At 39.4% G+C, this 13057-nt stretch overlaps 1 long non-coding RNA gene across 2 annotated transcripts; it reads right to left on the bottom strand.

The window, feature by feature from the left end:
- Window positions 1-2468: 2468 nt before the first annotated feature.
- LOC308406149 lies at window positions 2469-12811 on the bottom strand. Of its 2 annotated transcripts, XR_013973457.1 has the most exons (5): window positions 12456-12811; window positions 5532-5639; window positions 3044-3430; window positions 2819-2931; window positions 2469-2498 (listed from the first exon to the last, which is right to left on the bottom strand). It is a non-coding gene; the product is annotated as an uncharacterized lncRNA (long non-coding RNA). The 2 variants fall into 2 exon arrangements; XR_013973458.1 differs by lacking the exon at window positions 2469-2498 and having other exon boundaries at window positions 2512-2931; window positions 12456-12799.
- Between the last annotated feature and the right edge of the window lie 246 nt (window positions 12812-13057).

The raw sequence follows: 13057 nt of genomic DNA, 5'->3' as shown, positions 1-13057 counted from the left end.
CCCGAGTTAAATCTCATGGACTCTGGAAACATAGGATAATTTCCTTTAGCGTACAAAGTCATACATTTGTCACCTTTGTCTATACAGACTGAGAAATGAAGGCCTTCATTGCTCTTACCATCACCAGGTCCCTGCTCAAAAGACCAAAAAAAAAAATGGAAAAATTGAGCAAACCAACTTAAAAAACAACCCAAAAAACAACAACCCCGCCCCCCCCCCCCCCCACACACACACACACACACACACAAAACAGAAATCAAAACGAATTAAATTAGACAAAATGACAAATTCTAATTCAATATATGTTCAGAGAGACAACATCCGCATTTTGCCCAAGCCATTGTTGGTTTCTTTGCATTTTAAATAATGTCAGGAGACAAATTGTGGCAAACAAAACACACATTTAGACTAGGTAATGTAAAGAAAATGTCAGTGAGATGTTTTCTTAGTTTCCTTAACAAAAGATTGTAAGATATATGTGACACGAGGTGCTGGCTTTGCTGTACTTTGCTGTAAACTAAATGCTCAACAAACAAGCTAATGTTTGTGGTCTTTCTTTTATGAAACTGCTTATGTCCCCGGGCATAAAACAGACCTCACTGGGCAAGTTGGAACACCTCTCATTGGCTTTCCTGTGTTCTGTTCAGTGATGTCTGGAAGGCTCATGACTTGTTTGTGAATACCACCAAATCTCACATATGCAGAAAATATAAAAAGTGATTAATGTGGTTTTCATATTTAAGTTGGAAAAAATATGAGATCAGCCAATTAATCACATTAAAGTCATAACTGATCAAACAATGTGGGCATTGCTATAACAGAATTACTTCTTATAAATATTGTAGACTTAGATTAATCATATTTCCTGAGTCCATTAGAACGCACATTCAGCCATTAAAATTATTAGTGATCTATGGGCATCGCCAAGGTCCTTCAAGTGAGTAGTCTGATCTTTCCTTTATTCTGAGATCACAGAGTTGTGGCTGTTAATTTTCAGATCACTTTCTATTTGGCTCAATAATAAGTAACTTGGTGGATAGACCACATAGGAAATTTAAATATGCTTTGCAAGTCCTCTACTCACTGTTCGGTCCCTTAATCTCCACGTTATGAAAGCAGATAATGTACCTTTTCAGTACCCCTTCATTCTGCAGGTAGCAATGTCATGGGCAAACAAAGGTAAATCCTTTCCTGTGAACTGCCTACAGGCTATTTCATTAACCTTTATTTACAGTGCGTGGGTGGAATAGGTTACTGAAAGCCAAACTCCAATTGAAAACAGTCAATGCAGTGTCCCTGAATAGGATGCATGGGAATGAAATCAACAACAGAGCCAATACGTACACAATATATGAGCGCATCACCTAAAATGACTCCACCCTGTGTCATCTGATTGCGACACAGACAATTACAGTACCAGCGTGTGATTGATTTCATTTGGAATAGCTTTCAAACCACAGTGACAATTACTGCTGCCACTCACTGTTATATATAGCCACAAAGTTTGAAATCTGATGACTGTGCTTCTTGGCAGTCACATTATCTCACAAGTGCGTGCTCATGCAGCCGAAAAAGGCACAAAATCACGAAAACAGGATGACGAGACATTCAGATTTTCTAATTATACTCCAAAACACATATCAGTGGAAAGGCAGCGTAATTATTGTTTAGGTGACAGGCTTGTGATTTCTATTTCCATTTAACTATGGGTTCCTCCAGGAGGGCTTTTAACATCCAACATCTCCACAACATACAATTAATATCAAACATGATGCGTGGTTGTGGGTGCAGATGTTGAAAAGAGCAATCTGTGAGAAAATACATTAAAACATATCACAAAAAGCCCTCTTTGAACAAGAGATACAATGGTACAATGCAATGTCTGACATAACATGCTTGAGTTAGATGGCATCCCTACATTAAAGCCTTCACTTGCTTACAAGTACACTCTTGTAAAACAGGTTGTATTTGTGAACTCCTTCATTAAAAGTCATACCTGCTTTTGGATTTATATAGCGTGCACAACCTAAACAGAGCCCTTCTAAAAATACAACTCTCCTAAAAACCAGTGTGAAAATCCAGCTGTTTATGTTGCCGGTGATTTGTGGTTAACTGAGTCAGAAATCCAAGAATTAATTGATTTAGACAGGCATCACTAAAATCAGAGGAACATATGTTAGTGTGAGTACAAGATGATATTTCTTGTACTGTAGTTTGTTTGGGTTTTTTTGTTGTTGTTTTTTTGCATGAATAAAAATGCAAATTTTCGCTCCACAGGCCCTTCAAAATGTTAATGTCTGTATAATAGATTCATTATTTCATTTTTATCAGACAATACCAATAGTCACAATTTAAGCCCAGTAAATAAACAAAACATAGTGTATCCTTGTCAAATTAAGGCAACAGGGAACTGGAAGTGCTTCACATGTGCTGGGTTTACCTTACAGTTTAGTTTGACCTCTAGGTCCAGGTAAAGGGTTAAAAAATATATTTGCCGTCTGTAAAAAAAAAAAAAAAAGTCAAAGATCAAATGCATTTGAAACGCAATCTCTTGATTTAGTGTCTCTCTGGAAAAGCTATTGATCATTAAATACTATCACTTTTTATTATTCTTGTTTTAAAATTAATCTCATGATGCAAGAAAACAAGCAAGATCACATCCATTCGTTTATTTAATAAAACAGTTCACACATGTACAGCTGCTGGGATACATATAAGCAGTCTTTCTGTTTGCACCCAGACTGTTCAATTTACACCTGTCTATCACACCTCCTGTCAAAATGAACTTGAAAGCATTTCAATATTGAGCGTAACGAACAGTTTATAAGCAGCGTTGGGACGTGTCAGCTGTGAATCTGTGATTGTGTGCAGGTGACAGCAAGGTGGAGTGACAGACACAGCAGCGCAGTTCAAACGGTCACTTTCTGGTACCTAAACAGGACATCGGGTGATCAGCAGGGAGATATAACACAGTAATGTGTGGTGGTTTTCCACGTCACATTAAGGCAGTTTAATTATTTATTTGTCCATGGGTACCACTTACCTGAAGAAGGATGTGTACCCGTATTTTATTTTTAAGAAGGACTCAAGTAATGAATCTACAGAGAAATGCGGGTCACCTTCAATCCTCTCTGTCCTGGTTTATCACCAGAGAACTCTCTATCGTGACACGAGAGGTTAAACGCCCAGTTTTGCTTGATCCTGGAGGGATCCTGCCAAAGATTAATCCATAATGCCTGTGAAATGGCCCTTCATCCAACAAGCTGTGCTGAAAAAAACACAGACTGTTGTGTTCCCAAACACGCTGTGGCTCTCCAATGACCCAGTGCTGCACCACTTCAGGGAGCCCACACAACACTTGTTCTTCCAGCTGGAGAGGCCGTTTCATTTTCCGCCCTGGCAGCACGAGGAGTTCGCTGAGTATTTACACCTGCAATTCATTGATAAACGCAGAGCAGCATGGACATCAAGACAGGGTGTTTTAGAGGACAAAGCACATTTTAATTCTAATAACAAATTCTTTTTGTTTGGATGTAAATAGATCATTGGAAAATATAAGGCAGCCTGATAGAATACAATAAAATCACCATCATCATTAGTAGAAGTAGCAGCACTATTGAAACGACGAACATGTTAAGATTAATTTCTACTTGCATTTTATATAGAAATTTAAACGCTCTGTATATTTGCTTGTAATCTACGCCTCTCCAATCCTGCATCATGTCACACTGTGAGGTCAGTTCACAATAATCTGTCCAACTCCTATAATTTTTGGGTGGATTTAGTCAATTGCCGGCAATTAATACACAAATAAGTCCAGCAGTGTTTTTGATCCATTTCAGCAGACAAGTATGACAACAGATTAAACATTATACTACACATAGGGAAAAAAAGAAAAAAGAATGAATGCTTGGCACTAGCGCTTTAATCGAAGCATCAGTTATCCTGACTCGTGCGTGAATGTGACGAAACTGCATGTATGCATACGCAGCTTTTGCTTTGACCAAACACAGGTCAAGGTAATGATAATATAGAGCTCAAGGTGCCAACAGCGACACAAACAAGCACATAAAAACAGGTAGGTCCCAGTCTCCTAGGAGCAGATAGTCACAAGAGACTTGCAGGTCTTGTTCAAGCTCCGTTCTCATTGGCTAACACCGGTGCTGTGTATTCACATACGCATGTGTGTTTGCATTCTTATGCCTGTGTGAACACTTGCATCAGAATTTCTGTGTGCTGCGTTATTTAATTTATGTGCAGGTCTGCTGTATGTGAGCGTAGTAACAAGAAAGACCAGTTTTTTCGTTGGTGTGTTGATCCCAAAATGTGTATTTTGAGGCACATATGATCACGTGTGTCCCTAATTATAATATCTTTTATCAAAAATTCCTCTCTTAATTTTTCTGCTCTTGTTTAACTGAAGAGTTTGGCATCTCGTGGTTATTGGTGAGGAAATGGCACGGCAATAGAAATCACCAAATCCCAGGAGAGCAAAGTGCCACATACACATGCAGTGGCCAAGGCCCGAGGGGTGTGGTTTCTTTCTCTAGCTGTTAAAGAAAGGGGCAGCTCAAAGCTATAGATAGGGGCAGACAAAACAAATACGCCCTCACACACAGGGACACACACACACAGGCACATGCACACACAGCAACAGCAGGTCAGAGAAGGGATACAGACCGGGCCACATGGAAGGAATGTTTGCCTTGGACCGACACTCTCGTGCGGAGGCTGCGACTTATGGCCCTCTTGACACTGAAAAATGGCTCTAACACAGCGGGGCAAACCAAATATACTCTGTCAGTCACTGACCATGTATTTTACACTATAACGCTTTCACTTTGGCCTTTACTTTACAGTGTAGCAGATGCTTATAGCGAGCTTGACAAATTCATTTAAACAAATGTGAAAAATGAAAAAAATTAAATGTCATTTTTATTTTTATTTACTTTTTACAGCGTTAAATACAAAATTGTTTAGTCACTCTATTCACTACAGAATAGTCTGAGGTGATGTTGCTGCTCTCAATTAGTAATAACAATACTAATTTTGTGGTATATTAAAAAACAGCAGGAAGGGTGAAAACGCTCTGCTAACCTGCTCGGTGTTACTCTTCAAACTTGGACAGTTGTAATCCAGTGTGTGAAGAGGAGGAAGAGGAGGATAGAGGAAATCACATCCTAAAAGAAGGTGAGAGGACACTGCATGGACCAGATATTTGACTCAGACTACAGACGGATTATGAGGATTGGGCAGTATAAGCCGATATAGGAAACAATGTGACGGTGGGGCTGACATATGAATGAAGTGAGGCTATGCAGTATAGCATAGTGTTGAGGAGAGACTCTTTTATTTTTTATTTTTTGGTCAGCTACAAGCTCCTGAATCGAAACTGAGCAGAAAGAATGCTTGGGTGCTGAACTAACACAGGAAACAATAGCCTAATTTCCCCACCAGAGCCAAGTGGGATTCAATGTTAACCACAGCAGACTTCAAAGGTGCTCATTTAAACAGCCCGGATGACATTTCACCTGCTTTCCACGAATCCTGTATTATTACAGCAGTAGCCCATGCTCAGTCCCTGCATCTATACTGCATTAGTGGTTGCCATGGTAAAAGTCCTCCATCCCGCATCCATCCTGCACAGACAGACAGAGAGGCACCACTCATACAGATTTCTGCAGGAGGAAATTGAGGATGGGAGAGACAGCTGAGTTACATAGCACTGCTGTGTGATGTACAAGCACTGTGATCTACCTGTAAAACCACGCTGAGATTTCATGCACTGCACTCTATCACGCCTCTACAGAGACGCACGACGTGGCGACGAACACAGCGAGCCAGAGCACTGGGAAGGCCACAGCTCTCAAGTTTCATTGTAGTGTTTCAATGCCATTCGGCTTCTTCTGAATCAATTCTACGGCCCGTCTCTGTTTTATTAAACACAAGGCACACAGAGAGGCAGAGCCGGCTTCTGCTGGATTTCACTCAACACTGCGAATATGTGGTTGACGCGCTAAGCTACCACACTCTTCCCTGATATTTTATTACATCTCGTGATGTCATGCTGAAAAATAAACTCCTCGTGGAGTGATGCTGGAGCCGAAGGGGTTTTAAAGCTCCTAAAAGTCATTTATCAGCTGGATTATCGTCAGCAGCTGCTCATTAAAGCCAGTCACATCTGGATTTATATGCCATTTGTGTCACATCCACAGCAGGGCCTAATGACTAACATTATTATTGTCATATCATTATGACAATAATCGGGTGGGTTCCTGAGGGATTAATAAAGTTCTATCTTATCTTATCTTATCTTATCTGAACTAGGAAATAAATTTAACAAGCCATGAGAGGGTGTAAATGTTAGTTTGATGGGAAATAACAAGGGAGTGAAATTCAAAATAGTGCTCTACAGAGATTTTTCTCTTTATTAGTGATTTAGTTTGAAATGCTAAACCCAAAAACATGACTCTGCAAACCTACAATGACTCCAGTCAGTAACTCATGGCACAGCGGCTGCTGATATAAGAGGGAAAAAATATATTGTAAAATAAAAACCCAATAACCATTTTTGCTAAATGGCCTGAAGAAAAAAAAAAATGTTTTTGCATGTTTTTAACAAACCGATGTGTAAAGTTCTTCATAAAATATAATTCTGCATGTTTAAAACAGTAGAAATAACAGCGATGTTGACAGTCTAAGTGTCGATTATGATAAAATTTGTCTTAATAATTTCACAAATTGTTACAAATTTCCAATCATTTTATTATACAATAATAAAACGGCACGTTCTAGTTAAAAAAAAAAAAAGCTGAAATAAACAGCTCCATCACATTTATCTCAAATCATCTTTCCACGGCATAAAGCAGCATCCTGCATGGCTGCCTCCAGTTCACCTTCAGTTTAATCAATTTAGGAGGCCAATTTTCTCCCAAACCGACATGGACAAGGTTGTTATATCCATCTTATTAGCAGTGAATACTCTATCATTAGCAAATCAATTGCAGTTTCTATTCACAGTTGGAATGGGTTCAGCTGAGAGGGAGCTGAAAAGAATCGCCACCCTCCACCTCGGTGATTCACGCTAACACTGAGCCATACGTAAAGCGAAGAAAACCTCCTCTTGGTGATTGTCCTTAGAAGTTCTCTTGCTCCAAAGCAGCTTATAGACAATATTGTCAAGCTGGCACATAGACGACCTTTAGCATGACTGATCCTGCATAGAGATGAATGAATATATGTGTGTGTGTGTTGGAAATATGTGCGACACAGACATAAAACCAAAAAACTGAAAGACTGAAAAATTGACAGCAGTCAAAAGGGTTACGACACACACACACGAACAGGCCTCATTTAAAGCAACCTAGCTTCAAGATGTTGAATAGTTACTATTAGACAGAAAACACACCTTTAAAATTTTGAGTAATTAACATTCAAAAACAAATCTAAATGCTATCACACACTATGTGCACGTGTTCTAAAATTTAAATTCAATGGAGCAAAAGTCACACTTTATCAAAGGGACAAAGTAATAATTTGTTCCCTTTTAAACCTCACAGAACAACATCTTTAGAGAAGACGCACATTAACTACCGTATACGGCATTACACAACACATGCAACCTTGTGGAGTCCCCCTCTATTGAAATCACTTTCCAAAGACGAAAAAGCAGAAATATGAGGAAAATAAGTGGAATAAAGCAGCTCTTTGACTGGACTTTGACTTCAAGGCCTTGAAGGTATAATCAGATCACAATCGAATTCGCAGTACTTTAGAAAGCTTATCATTTAGTCTATCATAGACCAGGTTAAGTATATACATATAGACATATATAGATTACTTTGCAGTGATAAGGCATACAGAGCTTGATAACAAATCTGAAACATCTAAGTATTTATTATCTGTAGAGATAAGGCATAATATGCACTGTGATAATAAATATGAAAGCTTCTATTGAAATGATTTTAAATTTGATCCCTGTAAGAAGACTGACGAAAAACACGAGTACGTATGTATTAATTTTATTTTTATTCTTGTCAATGCAGTGCTGATCCATGGGAGTAGTTTTAAACCATATTATTAGTATCTGTGTGATTACCTATAAGTATGTAAAATACTGTATAATAATAGTGTAATTTATCAAAACAATCACAGAATCTTTTTAGACAGAAATAGAAAAATGTTGGGCATGAAATTAAACCGTGATGCTTTGTCTAGGAAGTTACGCAATTATGTGAAGAATAAAATGAGCTTAAATGATTTAGTTTGAGCATTAAGAGTAGAAAACCCCCCAAAAAATAATTAAGAGATGACCACAAAGTCACAGCAACGCACTGATGCCACCAAATGAGGTGCATTGCACATGTTAAGCTTCCTGAAAGCCAGAGGGGGAGCTATGCTGTTCAAAGGTACACAGACTATTTATCAGGTACAGTGTTTATGCTTTTTTTATTCTCTCCAAAAACAGTGCAAGACCTGAAAAATCAATCAGTAAGTAATTAATCCATCTGAATACAGTATCAAACAATGTACATAAATAATAATGATAACAATAATATAAAGATGGTGAAAATTACAATTACAAATGCGTACTTCACAATTACTTTTTAATAGAAACTATTTAAGAAATGTTGAATTTCTTCTGTCTTTTGTTAAAAAAAAAATCACACTCATATTTTCTGTGCTCAAATGCTCAGCAAGATTACCCTGAATATTATACTATATATAGTAAGGTGTGTTTGCATGTGTTACATATATCAGAAATTAAATACTGCACCGACTGCACTGTATAATACTGGAAATATCTTTAAAAATACAAATTGTAACGCTTTAATAATATATGGTTGTCAAAACAAAAAACAAAACACCTGCAGAGTGAGATTATTCATTTCATTGCAACAACAATGTCACTTTTTCTGTATTATAAAACAATTCATTTTAATGCAGATTGCAGATGATATTCAGGTCCAAGAGCTTTTTAAATGTTGCATACCCAGTGAGATTCAGAAACTGAAACACTACTGGCATAATAATTCAGGCATTTTTATCTGCCGTATATAATAAAAAATGTGTTAAATAACAGATGATCGCAAACAACGATAAACAATCTTATTTTGACCACATGCAAAAAAACTGAGGGCGTTTTAAATGTATAAAATGTCGGTAAATATGTGAGCTGCGACAGTGTCAGCCTCCATGCTTTTAGCAAAAAGATTACACAGCGAATTTGCACAAACTCCACCCTGCTATTGTGAAAAAGTCTCGGGAAACAAATCAGTATCATAAGAAAATTTTAAGTGACAGAGGCATGGTTATGGCTGCCACTTTGGCTGTGTGTCTCACTGACCGTCCGGTTAATCCACTTAAGACACAATGTCCACCGACCTTCTGATCTGACACAATACCTTACACAACGCGCTACTACAAACTCATCACTAAATGCATTTTATTACTTTCCCAGCACACACATACATATAAAATTCTACTTTTTAAATAGAAATTTTAAATATTGTAGAATCCCAAGATGAGAAATTAGCAATAAAAAAACAACAACCCAGGGTCGCAGGGACTTGGCTGTGGTCGGTGTAATTTTTCATGGTGTCTTCTCTCTCGTTCGTTCTCTTTCCATTGCATTTCCTTAACAAAAGCCTCTCTCGCACACAAACATCCACTCCACCGGGGTGACAGACAGGGAGACAAAATGGCTGAATAGTGATGGAGGGGCTACATGTTCCTTTATGTGTCGACTAATCAGCCAGCACTAACATGTGTCAACACTGCACTCGCACCCTCCTCCGAATAGGGACATTGTCCCTCAGAAAGAGGGGAAAAACTAACAATCTTTTCCGACATCCTGACAACGAATGAGAAATAAACAAATAAGAGCTTCATTCATTTATCAGAATACCAACAATGGAAAATATCGGGACAATAACTCTCACAAGGAAATGTCTTTTAGAACAAAACCACAACATTTCCACTGATACTTTTTCTTTCTTTAACAGAAACTCGTCCTCGTATGCTGTGTTTGTATGTGAGCTACCGTTGGAGGTTTTCTAACGACAGCTCCTGTGTGACAGCAGAGGGCTGGCCGACGGCTACCTTTTGAAGCTCGCTGCTGCAGCACTGATATCCTCCACACACGCGCACACATACATACAGTGTCATCAGTATTCTGCTAGACCTGCCTTTTCAAGCTCACTGCAATTTTATTAGTATAATCGACGGCAGACATCATCCTACCTACTATACATGAATAATCCTCTATATACCTGGGTTCCAGGACACTAAAAATAGAGAGGAAAATATCAAGAGACAGCGAGAGAGAGATTTAAAATAAGGAAATAATGAAGGGAAAGACAATAATACGCAACATGCTAGAGTGTCTTTTGTGAGCCTGCAAATTTGAGTCCGTATGTGAGCCAAGCCTATTCGCTCGACCGAGAGAGCAAAAAAAGAAAAGAAAAAAGAGGTGGAGAGATAATGAACCTGTGTCTGCTACTGCTATATGCAATCAGGAACTAACCTTGTAAATAATCAAGGCTTTGCAGGCTCAAGAGAGAGAGGGGGTGAGAGAGGAAAAGAAAGACACAGAGAGAATATAGCGCGAGTCTCTAATCCTATCAGTCCAGTCCATGGTGTGTGTGCATGTGTGTGTCTGCGTATATATATATGTGTGTGTGCACGCTCCCACTGTGAACAGTGAAAAAGTAACCTGGAATCAAAGCCTGAAAGCATCTGGGTTTGTGTTCGTGGAACAACGACAAACCTTCTCTCACTGAGGCCTCCTCTAAGTCTGAATCAGTGTGAGCCGCTCTGAGCCTTCCTCTGCCTCACCACGCATGTCCGGGGTTTTGTTTTGTGCCCGTGTCTGTCACATATCGATGCCGGTGCCTGAAACGGCTTTGTCTTCAGTGCATCGCTGTCATAGCTAAGCGAAAACAAACACCATCGAGTTTGCGTCCAGCGATTATGTTGCTGCTGGTTTGTCCGGGTGGGTCAGGTAGGAGAAGACGGTGACGGTGACACTGAAAATCATATTACGCTAATGAGAAGCTCATAAAACACTTTAAGTAAAAAAAAAACAAAAAACGAGAAGTTTGCTGATTTACTTTAAGAGTGGAATCAATGGCAATGTTACAAGCTTCATAAAGGGAGCTACATGTGTTGCAGGACTGTGTTTCTGCGCTGTGCCGCAATAATATGGATTTATTATTTTATCAGTCACATATATTATTGCGCACTCTCCTTTTCTGCAGCAATAGGATTGGAACAAATCACTTCTGCTTTTCAATTTGTGTGTGCGCGTGTGTGTATTTGTGACAGAACAACAGCTGATGCTGTGGCTAGATGAACAGGAGGTTGCCATCCCCCACTAATGTGCACACAAACATTTTAAGACGCACCGGGTATGCTGTGCATTCCCGTGTGGAGCGCACAACACAGGCGTACCATTTACCTGCTAAGCTGACTGCGACATGCAGAACTACTTATTCCAATCAGTGCATTGTTCGACCTGCACACACGACCTCATACAATACAAGTAATCACAAATACACAAAATAAAAGCCAAATAACACAGTAGTAATCATCTGACGTAAATCGACAGAGCAAACGATGCCTCACGTAAACAGAAACGACAAAGCCGTGGGTTTTGCCTGACGAAGTCGTCCGTTAAAAGCATATTTCTCGCCCTCCATCTTACAGCTGGCTGGCCGACAAGCAGACAAAGACACACTACCGCAGTGTGAAAATATACTGACGTAACTGGCTTCTCTGTGCCTGAGAGCTGGTCTGCATGTGTTTTACAGTGTTTTATGCTTTATGGATGGACGTAAATGTGCATACTGTTGCACAAATTGTGAAAAATGACCTTATGAAAAAAAACTGCAAATTTTCCAAGAGATTTTGAGGATGAAGGAAGTTTCACTCTTCAACCTTCTTCATGTTTTTAGTTGAGATTCTGTGATTTGTGTGTATGTGTATGTCACAGCTGTAGAGCAGGGATAGTCGGGCTCTAACTGTAGCAATCTCAATTTTCAGCATCTCAGTATTTGCTCTGCTTTCCTGGGTGTACCCCACCCATCCCCCTCCTCTCCTCTCCTCTCAGATTATTCACAGTGAAGGTTGTAAATAAAACTGCAGTATTAGATTTTACTTATGGCCATTTTCTTTCTTTCTCACTGTGGTTACTTTGCATTGACAGGCGCTGGATTTTTGGAGGAAAACAACACACCTTTAATTAGAATACTCGACTTGCACATACAACTAAACTCGTCTACTTCCTACCCTTTTCTTCATTTAGCAATTTAGCATTTTCCATCCAGCAGCAAGTACTGCACATGTATTTGTCAAAGATTTAACCGGTTTATGCAGTACAAAGCCTGAATCCCAATCAAAGTAGACATAATGTCAGTAACAGCAGTCGTTTAAATTTGTGTAGTGCAGAAGCTCACCTGGCTGAGGCAGTTGCTAGCAGGTTAAACAGCTGTCTGTACGATGGAGGCCTTCAGAGGGTGAAGCCTCTGCCTCTATTTTTTGACAGGCAAAAGACAAAGACTGGGCCACTGGCTAACGCTTACAATCCAATGCTAGTCAAAAGTAGAAACACAAAGGTGGAGAAAAATAGTTAGCCATCTTTGGAGAGGGATGGGAACTCAAAAGAAAAACAAAAAGGAACAAGTGTACAGAGAGAGTTAAGGTGAAAAATAAAAATGAACAGACAAATCTAGAGAGCGGAGACATGCTAGCACTTCGCTGATCAACTTTCAACTTTGAGAGTAGGAGCAACAGATGCAGTGCTGGTGTATTGTGGATGGTATTAGGGTGAGGGACACCCCAAAATCTCCCCCACTGAGTCTATGCATTTGTTTGTGTGTGTGTGTGAGTGTGACAGCAGGGAGCAGCTCAGCCCAGGACGCTGCACGCAGCAAGGGGCCATTAGACATGGTAGGGTGACCCACATAAAAGATGCACAGAAGCACACACATACACAAACTTGCACAAGCATGAAAGTTTTCTTTCTACGGTCAATGTGCCATGATAACCATAAAGCTGG

The sequence above is a fragment of the Rhamphochromis sp. 'chilingali' genome (genome assembly GCF_963969265.1).
Source record: "Rhamphochromis sp. 'chilingali' genome assembly, chromosome: 11".
NCBI classification, from domain to species: Eukaryota; Metazoa; Chordata; class Actinopteri; order Cichliformes; family Cichlidae; genus Rhamphochromis; species Rhamphochromis sp. 'chilingali'.
This window is presented reverse-complemented; position numbering and strand designations above follow the sequence as displayed.